Genomic DNA, 17,263 nt, shown 5'->3' with positions numbered 1-17,263 from the left:
TTTAAGAATATATAATGCTCACATTTATCATAAGGAATTTGTACCTATACATGATATATCTTGATTCTTTTTTTCCCGATTCTTCTACCCTCCTTTCAACCCCTAATAATATTAAATTTTGAGGGCTCTAACTAATATGGTGTGTAGAGGTGAATTTATAGCTTTACATACTTTTTTTTTTTAAAAAAAGGCTTACATCAAGTCTCTGAAGAACTACTTGAGGAAAAGGGGAAAAGAACAGCATATTACACGAAAGTATGAAAATAATGGAAATAGAAAACAGTAGATATTAATGAAATTAAAAAATAATTTCCTAGGAGAAAATCAGCAAATTCAAAAGTGAGTTATTTGAAGACACTCACAAAATAAGTTTCTATACTGAGGTTGACCAAGAAAGGGGGAGGGGTGAGTTACCACTGTCAGGAGTTACAAGAGCAAGGGCCAGCCAGATAGCTCAACTGATTAAGGTTCCTGCTTAGGCAGACACAGGGTCCGGGGTTCAATCCCCCATGTGCCGTGCTGGCCATGCCCGGGGGCACTGAGATGGTGACTGAGACTGGGCGTGGTAGCACGCACCTATAATCCCAGCACTGGGGAGGCTGAAAACAAGAGGATCACTACAAGTCTGATCTGTGTAGCAGAGACCCTCTAGACCCTGTATTACATACAACAGGAGTAACAAGCGCAAACAAGCATTAAAGGGAGAATAAACATTATGCTGATGGATTTTACATTTTTGATGCAAAGGGCAAATTTTGTAATAAATGACACTGACCTAAAAACAAATACAAATCTGATAATACCACAGCAGCAGGTGGAAAGCAAGTATATAATCAAAATCCTTGCTAAAGAACATTTCTAGCTATACAGGTTTACTGGTGAATTCTACAAACACCAGAGAAAAAAAACTACGCACCTTCCAATATTTCTTTCAAAAAATAGAACAGGAATATATTACCAGACTTTAAAGAAAAACAACCAGGATGGGATAAAGATCAAAATGCTCATTGTAAAACATCTACTTATATGATTCTGGGGGCAGGGTCTCTGGGTCCAGAGTCGATGCAGCAGATTGAAAGGGCAGAGGATGACGCTGCCATCTAAAGGCGACATTCCCAGAGCTCAAAGAAGTCTCAACTCTGAGCCTTTGGATGACTGAATCAGAATCACCCATATTACCTAACATAATTGTCCTTACTTGAAATCAACTAATTATGGCCTTTAATTACAATTACAAAATACTTTCACAGCAACAAACAGATCACTACTTGGCTGCATAACTAGGAGCTATAGGCTAACCAAGCTGACACATAAAACTGTTTCTCAAAAGAAGAAAACACTTCCCAGCTCCTTTTTTATGAGGCCAGGGTAACTCTGCCAAAACATTACAAGAAAAGAAAATGAGACATTCACATTCTTTGGGAACATCCAATACAAAAGTCATGAAAAATACTAACAAATTTAATACAATAAGACATTTACTAAAATATATTATCTCATAACCAAGTAGAATTTATCCCAGGAACACAAGGCAAAATTAACTTGCAAATACCAATGAGAATATTTACCACACGAAAAGAATAAAAGAGAACAATAAGATCATCTGAAGAGATAAAGAAAAACACTTGTCAAAATTAAACACCTATTTTTGATTAAAAAGTCTTAACTCAAAAAATCGGAAATTAAAGAATTTTTTTTTTCAATTTGATAAAAAAAAATCTACTGAAAACACATGCCTACACACAACTGCGATGTACATCTTTCTTAATGGGAAAATACTAGAAGTCCTTCCCCTCAGGCTAAAATGATAATAGAAGTGCAAGCCATAGTGATAAGTTAAGAAAAGGAAATAAAAGCCAGAAATATTAGAAAGAAGTGAAGCTTTCATTTATGTAGCTGATATGACTGTATAGGTAGGAAATTCTATAGAATTAATAGAAAACCCCCAGTCTAACAATTCTAGCAAATATAAAGTGAATCCAGCAACTTCAATGACACAATTTTAACATACACAAATCAACTGTATTTCTGTATGCTAACAACCAACTAGAGAATATTTAAAACAATCCCATAAATAGGAGAACATCAAATACCCAGGAATAAATGTAATCGAAGGAGTGTAAGATGTCTAGATCAAAAACTAGAAGACTTTTGAGAAAAATTAAAGACTTAAATAGGCATAAAATACAGCACAGTAATGATTAAAAGACTAAACACTTAACAGTCCCCACATTGATCTATGGCTAAAAGTCAATATTAATCAAACTTCCAACAAAGTTATTCCCTAACCCAGCAGCAAAACTTTAAAAAAAAAAATTTCAGGGGGCAAATTGAATCTAGATCTTTAAAGATTCCAAAATGCTCAAAACAATCTCAACAAAGAAGCACAGAGTTAGAGGACTCAAATTGGATTTCAAAGCTTACTAACAGAACAATAGCCAAGAGCTAGTAGTAATGACATAAAAAGCGTATCAGTGAACCAAAATAAAGCACATGAAGAAGACCTGCTCACACGCAGTCAACAGAGGTGTCAAGACAACTTAATAGGCTTGATCGTGGCTTGAGAAAAAATAAACCTCAACCCCTAGCTTCTTATGGCATACACCAAAATTCATGTTTGTTTTCTTACAGTAAACACAAATCTGCCCTATAACCTAGCAACTTGACCTCTAGTTATTTTATGTAAGAAGAATGAAAATGTGTATTTAAGCACTTCCATGAGAAACCTCCCTGCTACAAATATGGCAATTTTTGTTCTAAGATTTATACTGTATCTTTGACTTACAATTTATTTAAAAAGGCATTGTATGATATCTTCTCCTAGTATTAGAAACTTTAAAAAGTACGTTTCCATTTTCTGTTGACTTAAAAAAAAAAACAGAGGTTTGTACCTATGTTATTTGCTTATTATTTCTTGCCTATGTCTTATAATATGAGAAACTACTTTGGCAATAACAATACACAATGTACTAACCATTGTTACTCTCCTAAAATCTTGTTTTGAGATTTTGTACCACTGTTTTTATTTTTCTTTCTTTAAAATAAAAATAACTGAGGTCAATAAATAAATAAATATTTAAAAAAAACCCAAATATGGCAGTAACACAAATATCCACCAGTAATATAAAGATCAATAGAATCTGGTACCTTTACTCAGTGGACTATGAGAAAATGAAGAAAGGGAGGGAGGAAAGGAGGAAGGCAGAAAGGAAGGTGGGAAAAGAAGGAAACCACTAAACATGCAAGGAAGTAAAAAACCTTGTATCGAGCAAAACAAAACAGGCACAGAAAACCCTGACTGTACTAATTCCATGTCTACACAGGCAGCAGTGGGAAAAGAGACCCATGTAGACAGAAATGGAGGAGGGGCAGGGTGTGTGGAAATTGACTACAGCAGAACAAGGAGATCTGCTGGGAAGAAGAAAATTTTATCTTGTTTTAGGTGGTGGCAATTGAGATTTACCCAATTATCAAAACTCATGAAGCTAAAAGAAAATATTTCTTTTATTGTTTGCCAATTATATTTCCATAAAAACTTTAGCAAGGTGAGAAATAAATACGCCATCGCCATTCCATTCCTATCCCTCTGAGTATGCTCAGAGATTGGGCAGTGTATATGAACGCAGCCACCCTGCCTAGAGGTGACTGCTGTGGGTGCGCTGCTGGTGGGGAAGGGGATATGTATAAGGACAAACAGTAACCTGCACGGGCCATTTTGAACACACAGGGCTCCCGAGCCATAGGGGACCTAACTCTCTCAGGGTGTGGTTGCCCCCTCTGCGGCACCATCTGCATCAGGACTGAATGTGGATAACACAGGACACTCAACCAACAACTCAGAGAAAGGGCCATGAGAGGCAAGCGAGTCATGCAACCCACCACATGGGAGACAACCCAGAGCCAGCAGAGATGAAAATGACCTCTGTACTACGTCAGATCGAAGGGACACATCCATATATCATGAGTAAGTGCAAGATTTTAATAGAGTTCATGAGCCCAACACTTGTTTATTCAGCAAACTCATTAAGAACACAGACAAAAATGAATGTAATCAAGAACAGCATATGGAGACTTTAAAGGTCTCAAATGAGTAAATATTTAGTCCTTTCCTGCCCCTAGGAATTGTCCATTTTATCATTACTAAGGATGGAAGATGGCAAGAAGAGAATGCGTTTTGAATGGCCACTATTGTTTTGCCATGGACATCATCCAATTATAGCCAGGGATGTAAAGTTCCATGCTCTGCAGAATACCACTAGGCTTGATAAAAATGAGAAACCTTCATTTTTTTTTTCTTTTAGGTCTTAATTAGCTTCTTGTTGAACTAGAACCATTATCATTATAGCGCACATGCTGGGACAAATTGGAACACTGGTTGCCAGCCTGGAAATCTGGGAGGGTCCCCAATGATTACCTGTCACTAGGCTGATGAGGACGGTGCTGCTCTCTAAGTGTGCCAGAGTCTCATTGGAAAACAAACAAACAGACCACCTAATTTTTCATTTTAAAAGAAGGAGACGGGGGCTGGTGTGAATCCTCTTGCCCCGATCACAGAAACCCACAGGTCAAGAACTGGTCAACATTCCCAGGAACCCATATTATGGCAGACTCCCCCATTTATAACAAGGAAACCACTTTCACCTGGCAGTTGGCATGGATCCTTATCTCCAGGGCTGGCATTTTTACAGACTATTCCCTTCTTGCAAGTGCACTGCCTAAAACTCTTTTGTTGATTTTGAAAGCAGGAAAACACTGCAATTCGGTTAAAATGGCTGAGTTTACTTTTAAAGAGTTGGTTAAGACAGAGATCTTAGAAACAAGGGCAAGCCAACTTCACTAACAATCTCTTTTGTCCGATGGGGATTTGAGGGTGGGGGTAGGGGCAGGGGTGAACAAACCGTAGAAATCTCAAAATGACAAAGTCATTGTTCGGGGTGCTTTCTACACACTTTCCCTGACGTCTCTACACAATGAGATGTAGGGGTCAGCGGTACTGAGACAAGTCAAGGCGGCTCCCTTCTCAGGCAGTGATAAAAGCTGGTGACCCAACCCATCATCCTTAAATCTCAGGCTGGCTTTGTTCTCAACATCCATATGCAACGGCTTTTTCTCAGTGCTCCCCGCTGCGCCCTAGGAAGAAATGACTGGGACACCTCCTTCACATTCTCTTTCACTTGGGCGTTTTCACTTCATAAAGCTGCAGTCCATGTGTTTTGTGAGTGGGGAGGAGGAATGACACATTCCATGGTGGTCTCCACTGCTGCCTGCATTGGTGGCTCAAGTAGCCTCAGGATTAGTGCTTTGTGTCCCATGAAAGGATATGAAAAGTCAGTTATTGAAGCTCAGTCAAGCTGTTGATTTTTTTTTTTTGAATGAGGGGTGTGTGAGGAAGAAAGGTTTTGCAATTCAGTTCTCCTCACTAAGTTACAACGTTTCGCTTAGGGCAGCTGTGTTCAAGTTTGTATATTTGTAGTAGTCCCAACTTAAAAAAAAAAAAAATTAACTAAAATGCCTAAATCTCACCTCTACACTGTATCTTCATTTTCATTTGCTTGGCTAGTGAGAAAACCTCTTGAAGCCATATTTACTACAAGAATACTAAAGGCCGGTGAGGTAGCTCAGCAGACTAAGCACCAGCTTAGGCAAGCGCAGGGACCAGGGTTCAATCCCAGGCACCACATGCTGTGAAGGTCACCAATACCAGGTGTGATGGTGCATGCTTGTAATCCCAGCTCTGGGGAGGCTGAAAATAGGAGGATCACTATGAGTCCAAGCTGGGTAGTGAGATCCTGTACCAAATACATAAAAAAAATAAAGAATAAAAAAAAGAATTCTGTAAGATTTGAGTCTCTTTGCTCAATGTTATTAGGGACCAAGGAAGTTCTGGAAATAGTATGGAAATTACATTAGCATATTCGGTGTTCAACAGTCTATTCTAAAAACAATTGATTCTGATTAAAGTTTTTAGGGAGAATAATCCTTGAATCTGAGACACAAACTTATGTGATGTTTATGGATCTGGTATTGTCTGACAATTACCTTAATGCAATGTAAGGCAACATAACACTGTCATTGGACTATTTTTCCCACTTAAAAATAAGTGCCATTTTAAAAAAAAAAACCTACCCTTTATTTAGTAAATATTGTATGCTTATAAGATATGCTATGATTTCATTGGCAGGACACCGGGATGTCACTTGTATAAGGCCCTGAATTAGATCCCTTGCATTGCTGAAAAATAAAAATAAAGTTAATTGGTTGTGGTGGCACTTGATTCCAGTCGCAGTTACCAGGGAGGCTGAGGCAAGAGGACTACTTGAGCCCAGGGTTCAAGGCCAGCCTAGATACCAGAGTGAGACTCCATCTCCAAAACAAAACTTTGAGATGTCATTTTATCCTCCCATTACTATAAAGTAGGCATTATTCTCCCAGTAGTACAGACGTGCCGTACGTGACTTTGCGAGGACAGATGCAGTGACCGGCGGATCCATCAGAAAGCAAGGTTCCAAGGCTGCTCCACTCCAGCTCATCTAAGTCTTCAACATCACTCACACTGAAAGTGCTCTCCAGCCGCACACACTCATACTTCGGGTAGCACACACGACCTTCACACCCCTACTCATGACGTTGCCCTTAGAGAACCAAGCACATTGGCAGACGCAACTTCCAGGGCTCTTCAATGCCCTTAGGAGAAACCCACTAGAACAGACTATACACATGCCTGCTCTGTCTCACTTTCTTTCTTCCTTTGGAACACAGAACAGCTCCAATTTTGCCAACAGCCATAATTTGACTAGGGAGGCACACAGGGACCTAGCAGCTTTCCAAGTTGGTCCAGTAAGTGTCTGTGATGTGGCAGATTCATGCTACTGGGATATGGGGTCAGGAGGACATGCTGCAGGCATGAGCCATGCTGTAGGGGGACCACTACTCAGAACCGAGAGTTTGCACTGGTTGGGCCTGGCATTCCTATGTAATGTCTCAAGTAGAAGTGTGCCCATGCCACTGTCCCCTTCCCAGCTTCCCCACCTTTCTGCAACCACCATTCTGGCAGCTCCTTCTGCTGTATATTCTTCTACTCAATTCTCCAAAGCTAAAGTCTGAGCTTAAGACAAAAGCCTTGAGATCGACCCCTCTGGGCCCATCTGCCTATAGCTCCTCTAATGCCCCTCAATACAGCTGTTCTACAACATGGAGTCCTAAATACCCCAGGCTCCTAGGGTTCCTTCTGGCTATGCTGCCTCCTCTTTTCTTGTGTGTGGCTTGGAGCCTGCTTCCCCCAACAGGATTCAGAAGCCCTGTTAGCTCCTATGATCTAAAAACATAGTTGACCAGATCAGAAATAACACAAAACCTTAAACATTTTGCTTTAACTTAAAAGCACATAAAATCTGGATGCTGGAATTTCTTGTGGCTTTTCTTGCATAAATCACATCTATCATCCATCATCTCTGAATTTCAAGACACACAGGAAGCTCCGAGTGGAGTCTTCCTACAGTCCTACTACAGTTCCTTCCACCACCTATTATTCTCATCCATACCTAATACCTAATTAATTTGTCAGTAAAAAAAAGTTTTTTTTTCAGAACTGGGGATGGAAGCTAGAGCCACCGCACTAAGCTACACCCCTACTTCTACCACCACCAGCCCCTTTTTAGAGACAGAAGCAAGTAGTGCAAGTAAGTTAAAGAAGACTCACAGGTGACTCTGGGTGGCATATGGGCTGGCGGAGACAGCCACGTACCAGCATGTTTTACCGAAGAATGAGGGAGCAACGTATAGCTGAGGACCGAGAGGTGAGGAATGGATTACATGGGAGTAGCTGCTGACCTCTTCATCAATGTACATCACTTGTTTAGCAAAAGAATTAAAAGCACAGGCAATAGGTAAAGGCACTTAGGAGCAAGGGAATTAAAAAGCAGGTGAAGGCTGGCATTCATCCCTAGGGTTCAAGGGAACCCCGAGGGGTTCAAGGACAAGTCTGAAGTTGCCATCTCAACTTCCAGCTTCACCCATAGAGGCATAAAGTTCTATTTGCAATGTCACTGGTGTCCAGTAACTTCCTCCACAATCACCCTGAAAATGGGACTCTAATGCCCACACACTGCCAGGTTTCCACTGGGCACCTGGGTGATGAATTGAAATGGGGTGAGCAAGCACAGTGTGCACAGGAATAGGTGGTCGGCTGCCCAGCCCTGCGTGCAGCAGCAGGGCAGCCCAGAATCCTCTGCTGCAGGCTTCTCTCAGTGACACAGGAAGGGAGAGAAGTATGCAAATAAGAGCCTTTCGGAGGGCGGAGGGAGCAGAGAACAATCGGAGACAAGCAGACTGCTGGCCTTGCTTATTTTCTGTAAAGCCCACCAGCTGGGAGTGCAGCATGGCCAAAGGTGAGAGACTCACACACACACCTCCTACCCTCACAGTCCCTGCGGGTGCCGCGGTGAACTGCCTCTTCCCTGCTCAAAGACCTTAGGCAGGTCCAACTTTCTATAGGCGCAACTCTAAGTGTCTTAGAAAAGTCTTCCATACTGGCTAACATGTCACAGAACCACTGCCCAGGTGCCACACTGGCCTCGAGTCACAGTGTAAGGAATATACCAACTTATTTGCTGTGAAGGGATGGCCACGTGGCAATAACTGCTCCTCCGAGGCCAGATGTGTGTTTTAGGCAACACAGCCCCTTGCTATTTCATAGTTGGACTTTCACGGACTCACTGTTTTGCAGGTTTTAAAAAATGTTAACCTGAATTATTTATTGCGGATTTTTCACCATATCATGGGATTTTGCAGTACCATACAGTATATGTATGTTGCTAAAATTACGTAGGTTTACAAGTTTAGAAAATGGTTAAGATTAGAAGTGTTTTTAGTAAAAGGCGAAAGATTTATACGATCTGAAGAGAAACCAGAGTACAGAAGTGTTTTTAAAAGTGTGGGAAAGATTTATAAGTGTGTGAGAAGAGTTTATAAAGCCTTAAAATACTTATAAACACTAAAATAAATGTATGTCACTACTTTGCTGATTTTCACTTACTGCAGGGGTGTCTGAAATGTAACTGGAGCTAGGTGAGGGACCGCTGTACATGAACACACACAGTAATGACAGCCTGTGTTGTCAGGAATCAAGTATCTCAAAACTCCTATGGCATAGAAAGAAATGTCACAACTGCAAAATGGGAAGGTTGGTTTAGAGCCTTTCTTGCTCATTTTTGTTTGTTTGCTTGCTTTCTGCATTTAGTACAGGGTCTACAGGGTCTCGCTATGTAGATCAGACTCCTAGTGACCCTCCTGTTTACAGCCTCTCAAGCGCTAGGATTACAGGCATGCACCATGCCCAGTCTCAGTCGCGTCTCAGTGTGCACCAGGGGCAGGGCTGGCACGGAAGGCAGGGGATCACACCCCGGCCACTGTGCTCTGCCTACACAGGCATTTTAGTCCACTGAGCTAGCTGGCCGGCCCTTCAAGCATTTTTTAAAATACCAAAAACTTAAACTGCTAGTGGGCATTTGGTTCAATTAAACAGAAAGCTTAAAAATAAAAATGATACATTTACTTATGTAGTTTATGTATTACAGACAGTTGAGCATACCTGTGTATTTTCCTGTAAAGCTCAAACTTCCAACTAATAGTACAATATAGAACGGCCTGTTAAGTCTTAGCATTAAAGTTCAGCTTCAATCTGTAGAAATGTGCATTTATTTTTTTAAGTGTGTTTACTTTTGCCATAGCCATTTTTCTTCCTTGTTTACACAGTATTACTGCAGAGGTGTGCACAGCACCACGCAAATATACAGGCATCAAAACATCGTGAGGTCTTCCACTTCCCGATGCCCTCACCTAAAGATCCTCAGCGTCTCCGGAACCCAGGGCTAGGGCCGGGTGATGACAACGGTAAGGAGGTGACAGCTCCCCACACTGCTCAGCCAGGCATCCCTGGTGTGTGCGACTTCCTGACCAGACTGCTGGAAGGTGAAGCCCAGCCTGCAGAGGGCCACCTCCCCATCTGGGGACAGACCCAATCCGTCCTGTGTGGCCTCGGGGGTGAAAGGCTAGGTACTGATCTGCCCAGACCTCGGGGGATTCCACAAAATACAACTCCAGAGCCTTTGCTTTAAGAGATTACATATCCAATTGGTGATGGAAGACTTGAAATTTTTTTTTTGTTTGTGGAACTGGGGATTGAACTCAGACCCTTGCGCTTGCCAGGGAAGCGCTTATTCTACTGAGCTGTCTCCTTGGCCCTTTGAAAATCTTTCAAAGGACAGGAAAACAGCCCATGAGCAGATCACAGAAGTACGCATCTCCTTATGATCTGCAACGTGAATCGGATGTCCTTCCTTTGATTAAAATGTCCCAGCAACTTATTTCCTATTGCATCCAGAATAGAACCCCAGTCTTCCCAGGGGACTGGAGGCCTTGGTGGCCCAGACCTGCCCTGCTGTGACAGCTCTTCTTCTGGGCTCAAGTGGCTCTGCCCCCATCTGGAGCCCCAGCACTTGTCCTCCCTGCTCTCCTCAGCTCTTTTTTGCTGGTTCCTTCTGATTGTCTGAGCTCAGTGTCACCTACTCCACTGGCCACCCCAATCCAAGTGACCCCTTAGCTTCTGAACATGCTGCCAGCGTGCTGAATTTGGTGTGTTCATTTTTATCAGTTTGTGGACTGTCTAGCTATTCCTGCTCCAGGATGTCAATTCTTGGAAGCCAAAATCCAGTTCACTCATGCTTTATACTCTAATCCTACAAAAGGGGTTGGGGATTTGGCTCAGCTGTAGAATGCTTGCCTAGCAAGCTGGAAGCCCTGGGTTTGGTTCTCGGCACCAACAACAACAAAAAAAACCTCCTCTAATCCTAGAAAAGCAGCGGGTATAGAGGAAGTACCCCATAAATACTGACTCACTGACCACAACAGAGGTTTCAATGAGAAAGGCAAGTGATATACACTCGGTGCAGGGCTCGGTCATGCGTGATGCAATCCCTTTTCTTTCGTAGGATGGAGAGACTGTCTTACTACCAAGCAGAGTGCTAATGAGAAATGTCACTAATGGTAAGGAGACTCACGCCAGCATTAAAGAATGAAGATGGTACATGTGCGGTTTATACACATGGAAACAGAGATGCACATATACACAGACACATAGATGCAGCACGGACACACACGCATGCACGCGCGCGCGCACACACACACACACACACACACACGCACACCTAGGAGGCTGGTAGTATCCTTCTGGAGTTGGGAGAGAGATTATACTTCAGAGCTAGGGAATCTGCTTGTCTATCACACAAACCACAGGCAAATGAAACTAAACAAGTATATGTAGACACAGGTTCCAAGAGGATGCTACACAGTGAGAAGAGGGTCCAAGTCCCTGCTGTAGGGCCAAGTACTCTGCTGGTCTCGGAGGAAGCCATAACCTGATTATCCATTGAGGAGCCTCGCTCTTTTACGACATATTAAAGTCTGGGATTCAAGGGAGAAAATCTAGTTAAGTACTGAAATCTACAAAGTCACTGGCATTTCCCAGCAAACAACAAAGGTATCTGCTGATTTCAGAGGACCCAGGGCACACTACTCTATACACCACAGGCAGAAGGCACAAAAAATTAACAATAGGCAAGGCTTCTTCGTAATTGAAAATGTTATAAATATTACCTGAGATTTCATTTAAGGGCAGGAGAAGGAAGCAGCAGAGGAAAAAGGACACCAAATTAATTCTTCAAGAATAATAAAGAATTATCAAAGTGTACAAATACACCAAGGGTGGGGACAATCATACAAGTAGGGGTCAGAACACACTCCACACTCAGTGCAATCTTAAAAAAAAAAATTGATCCTGCCTCAGTGGGGGACAGAGAGCAGCACAGAAGCCTCCAGCAATGCACCTGTTCACCACCCACAGGCCTCTTCTCTCTCTTCTTACTCAAAGGCTCCTTCCTGTCACCAGAGCGGGCCAGGTCTTCGAGTGTGACATTTCCCGTTCCTGGGACAGCACTCAGAAAATGAGCATTAGAACGCACAAGGGTAACGGCATGGGAGCCTCAGGGAGAGGCCCTTGAGGGCAGGTGCCCGCTGTCCCATCCCTAAAGGGAAGGAGGGAGGGTGGGAGGGAGGGAGGGAGCCTGGCCGTGGCTGACGCCACTCCAGCACCTGCCGTTCTAGACTCAGCTGCCTCTGTGCACACCGGCACACAGTCTGAGCTCAGTGAAAGATCAGCAATATAGGGGAATGCGCTGTGAGAAACACTGAGGAGAATTACAAACTCTTTTTACAAATCATAGATTTCTAACAGAAATGTTTTTCTTTTAGAGACAGCTTCAAGATTTTCCAGGATATATCTAACCACAAATAGATCCTAAGACAAATCAAATATCTAAAGTATTTGTATTAAAGGTATGACTGAAAGCTCTAGCAGTTAAATTTTAAATAAAATGCTGGTAAAAGATTACAAATATGGTCCTACTAATTATCCAATCATTATTTTGAGAAAATGAAGAACCAGGTTCAAGCTGCTGATATTTTTAATAATATTAGGAAGTCAAACCCTTCAAAATGTGAAATTCAGTCATCTTATCTATGCATTTCTTTATTAGCTTACCCAAATACATATCTTTTAAAGACCTGATTCCTATTCAGTGGCTTTTCCACCATCGTTCATTTCTCATGTCTGAAGTCTAGTTGACCATGTCTATAACGTGTGTATTCTGATTCCTATTTTCATAAGAATATGTAGTTGCCTCCTGTGATGAACCATTCTACAGTATTTTGATAGATGGTCTGGTTTTAGAAATACTGAGCCTGGCGTGGGGGCACATGGCTATAATCCCAGCACTCAGGAGGGGCAGCAGGAGGACTGTAGCCTGGACAACTCAGTGGGATGTTTTCTCTGAAAAAGATACAACTCAGAGAGAAAAAGGCCCTGGGTTCAATCCTAAGTACTTTAAAAAATTTTTTAAATTCAAAAGTGATTACAATAGTTGAAAAAGCAAAGAATCAAAACATATTGGAACGCTGTTTTCTTTTCTTTTTTATAATCTTTTATTTGGTTCCAGGTCTTGTTACACAGTTCAGACTGGTAGCGATCCTCTTATCTCAGCCTTCCCAGCTCTACCACCATGCCCAGTTTTGGGAGTCCAGAACAGCATAAGGTACCAGGGATCGAACTCAGGTCCTTGTGTTTGTCAGGCAGGCACTTAGACCCCCAAGCTATCTCCCCAGTCCCAAAGTAGGGTTTTATTTATTTATTTTTTTAATCTTTTATGGAACACTGTTTTCTAAGCCAGGGATGTATACTGCTTGCTCCTGGCATTATTTGACAAACCTGTGGCAACCCTGCTGTAGCTATCCCACTAAATTCTCTCCAGTGATAAACCTATCATATACTTAAAAGCACCCTGAAACATTACCTGGCTAATCACCAGGTCAGTGAAAACCCACCTCTTTTTGGCCACTAGTGCTGCCACTACCCAAGCAGGCACCCAAGTCTCACCACCCCCAACCCTATCTCACTTTGAAGCAGGACAGCAATCAACGACACACACCTTCAAAATTTACGACGTCACTGTGCCTCCCAGCATGGGTACTGACACTTAGCAATATCAAAAACAAGCAAAAGCCCTGAGTGTTCACCCAAATGCAAATCTTTTGCTGAAGTCTAAGGGATGAAGTCACAGCAATACCTTCTCCCTCACCGGGGAATGGAATGCGCTCACATTTTTAAACAGAATTCCTTATCTTAGTTGTTTCCTAGGTAGTATTCAAAAGGTGTCAGATTTCTCCCTGGCCTCTACAGCATGCGCTAACTCCAGTCTTCACACCGTGACCAAGGGCTTTGCGCTTGGGCCCCCTCCTGTCAGTTCCTTAGCACCGGACTCAATTGGAAACAGCAGTTCTAACTGAATGGTCCACAGCTCTGGACACTCACTTATAAAACAAGAACAACAAAAAAAAACTTGCTATTATCTTACAGAAAAAGCAATCAAATACGCAAGCCATGGATTACAACATTCACATAGAACATGTAATTCTATTATTTCTTCCTACAGCTATTTGATTTTAATTCTTCAGTAAAGTATGAGCACATGTATATCTTTAGTACAAAAAGAAAATCTGGTAAGTGGAAAGCTTAACATCCTACTCACAAACATCTTGGTACTGGGTTTTGATAGTCAGTCTGTGCTTTAATATATATATCCTGCCAAGTTCTTTCTGGCTTGAGAAACCCAGGGGAGCCACAGCCTTCCCACGGGTCAGTGAGCACCCACTTCCTGACATCAGAGCACTTTCTGACAACGACATTCCCAGTTCATCCTGTGGTCCCTTGTGTCAGTCAAACCCAGGGCCTGAGTGCAGCAGGCCTGTTGTTCCACAAGCTCCTCTACATACAGGAGGAACTGCTGGTCCGGCTGGTAATCACCCCCAGCATCTGACCAGAGACGACACGACCCAGGGCCACCTCACGTCAGCAGTGGCTTTGCTATTGACATTAAGAACAACGGCAGACAGGAAACTTTCTACCATCTCAGCTTTTGAAAGGGGCTTAACAAATGACCAGCAAGGTCATTTCTATTTCAGAGGCCCAGAGAGAGGCCATGGCCGAGGTAGGTAACGGTCATACTACAGGTATGGCTTGACCAACAGGAACTTTAGAAAAAAAATTTTTTTTAATTTATTGAAGGACAGAGCCAACAAAATATCTTTAGGAGAGGAAAGAAAAAAGAAAAGGAACAACTATCACCTCCCAAAATAAGATCAACTACTAAGAACAGTCAAAAGGTGAGACTAGCTGATTGTCATTTTGACCTTGCTTTGCTTTAATTCAGCAGACTATTTAGAAATGTAAGAAGCAACCCCTTTCATTCGGCTCAGCTAGCAGGGCTAATAGGCTTCTAATTAATTTCCAGAAGATTGCTGTTATAACTAACAGGTTTTAAACATTTGGTTGATTGGGGAAAATGAATTGAATATAATGTATTTGATTTGGAAAATTAGTTTTCATTCTATGTGCTTACCATAATAGTGTTTATTTTAAGTTTACATGATTCCATTAAGAGTCCCAGAACACACCGGGTTGTTTTCATCCCTATAGAGTCCTATCCAACTTTAAAAAAAAAAAAAATCAATTTACATTTAGATTTTTGTTGGCCTTTATTTGAGGGCAGGTTAAATTCGTTTCTGTGGCTTTAATAAAATCTTTGCTTGCTAATATAGCAATGGGCCCCAAATACTTCAAAATGATCCCAGCGATAGCTCAGTCAAAAGCCCACTCATCGAATGCAAATCCTCCCGAGAAAGGCTCTGCACACAGAGCGAGATGAACCAGCCAACGCATTGTTTATGAAGTTTCACTTGATTCCTCCTGACAACCATTTAAACAATGAATGTTGGGAAATGTCCCTCAAAGAATCAACAACAATGCAGGGATCAGTGCTTTTATATTTAGCTAATACTATTTTTAAAAGGAGAAAATATTTCTTCCTGAAGGGATTATGGGAAGCCTTATTAAAGACACCTGCAAACAAAACAAGTGACAATAGGTCTTTATCATAATTGATAACTGAGTTATGTTTGATATCAAACACCTTTCTTGGAGACAATGCCATGAAGATTTGCCTTTGCTAAAGATTCAAGAAGTCAGCTAATTGGGCCCAGGAGTATTCTACTATGGTTAAGTTTACCAAGATTATGTAAGTAGATAATAATAATAATAATAGTAATAATAATAATAATAATAAAAGACGCTAGTCTATCTGGTTAAACAGAAGTATGAGACTAGCATTTCCTCTCCGCACACTGCTGAGAACGGTTTATACTGAAATCGAGCAGCATCCGCCCCTTTCCCTCCACAGGCGACAGAAGACACGCAAGGGATTCTAATTACAGGGCTTGCCCTGCGAAGCGCACAGTGGGCCAGCTGGCTTCGGATACCCAGCCTTGGCCTGGCTTACACTTGTGAAGAAACAGAACTTTTCACAAAGTCTTCTCGGAGTCATTAACAATCGCTGTCAAAATGTGTACTTCTAGGCAAGGAGCGAAAATGTTTTAGTGGAAGACCGCTTGGGGGGGATAAATAAAATAGCAAAATCCAGCAAGATATGTTAGAGGAAAAATAAATTTCCAGAAGAAAAAAAAAAAATCAGATGTGCTTATTTGTAGTAAAAGGGGGAGTTCCAGGTAAGTCCCAAGTTAGGTCACCTTGGTACACAGTGCTTGCTCCACAGGTGACGCTGTTTGCAGGGGGATGTTCATTCCTGCCTTCCTGTGTGACTAATGACTTCTGGTCATCATCTGAGGCCTACTATTGATTTTTCTGTTATAACTTATTTTTCAAGTTAAGTAACAATGAATTCTTTTATGCCAGGGACTTCAGTGGGGATCTAAACTTGGAAGATCAACTGACCACTAAAAAAAAAGGGGTAGGAAGGACCACGAGGACTGAGCCATAATCAGAGAGCCTGATGGTGGCTCTTCCTTTTTTTTTTGGCCCTCAATTATGGCTCATGGTAAGAAATGCTATAAACTGGCACTTAGGGAAAGCGAAAAAGGTTCCAACTCCTGACAGGCTAGCCATAGGAGTTGGGATTTTAGAATATGCTCAGCTTTTGATAGATGCATTTCATTTCCAAAATAAACACTTGAGTAAAAAGAAGTTTCCCCAGCCCAAGTAACTGAAAAGAAGACAGAATTAAACAGCAGGTAAAATAAACAGCGCATGAACAACAATACTGAGTAGGGGCTGTGAGGGGAGGTGACTACACATCACCCTCCAGGACCTCAAGTTCAGAAAGAAAACAAACGTTTTACAGAAGGTATTTCTGAGAGATTTCTGGGTTTTTTCTTTAGACACTTTAAGACAGAGCAATGAACCTGTGAAAAGAAAAGCTGCCTAGAAAAACAAAAAAAGACATTTTCGGAGATGACTTTGATCCTGTACTCAAATTATTGGCTTAAACACGCTTGCCTTCAAAGTCTTTGTATCTGAAATAACTGCTCTCTATTGTCCTTGTGAACAGAGTATTATTTTCACCTTATTATTACTAATCTTTCCTTTGTAAGTAACCACACCTGGTTTTATCCCCCTCCCAAAGGGAGAAGAAAAAAAAAGTGCAGTAAATATTTGCCCTTTGTGGTAATGCAATGCATAATTTAGTTAATCTGGGCTATCTTTCCATGAGAGGTGATTGTTTCTATATTATGAAATGCGTTCACAAAGAAGTGAAATCCACGCCAGATACCTGGAAGGCAGACAGAGAGCCACTTACCCAGC

General features: G+C 41.7%; 1 protein-coding gene across 2 annotated transcripts in view; it reads right to left on the bottom strand.

The window, feature by feature from the left end:
* The window catches only part of Abcc4 (ATP binding cassette subfamily C member 4), a 249,589-nt gene that overhangs the window by 64,824 nt on the left and 167,502 nt on the right, over window positions 1-17,263 (bottom strand). The window lies entirely within an intron of this gene.

Source organism: Octodon degus, unplaced genomic scaffold (assembly GCF_000260255.1).
Source record: "Octodon degus isolate 3935 unplaced genomic scaffold, OctDeg1.0 scaffold00013, whole genome shotgun sequence".
Lineage (NCBI taxonomy): Eukaryota > Metazoa > Chordata > Mammalia > Rodentia > Octodontidae > Octodon > Octodon degus.
This window is presented reverse-complemented; position numbering and strand designations above follow the sequence as displayed.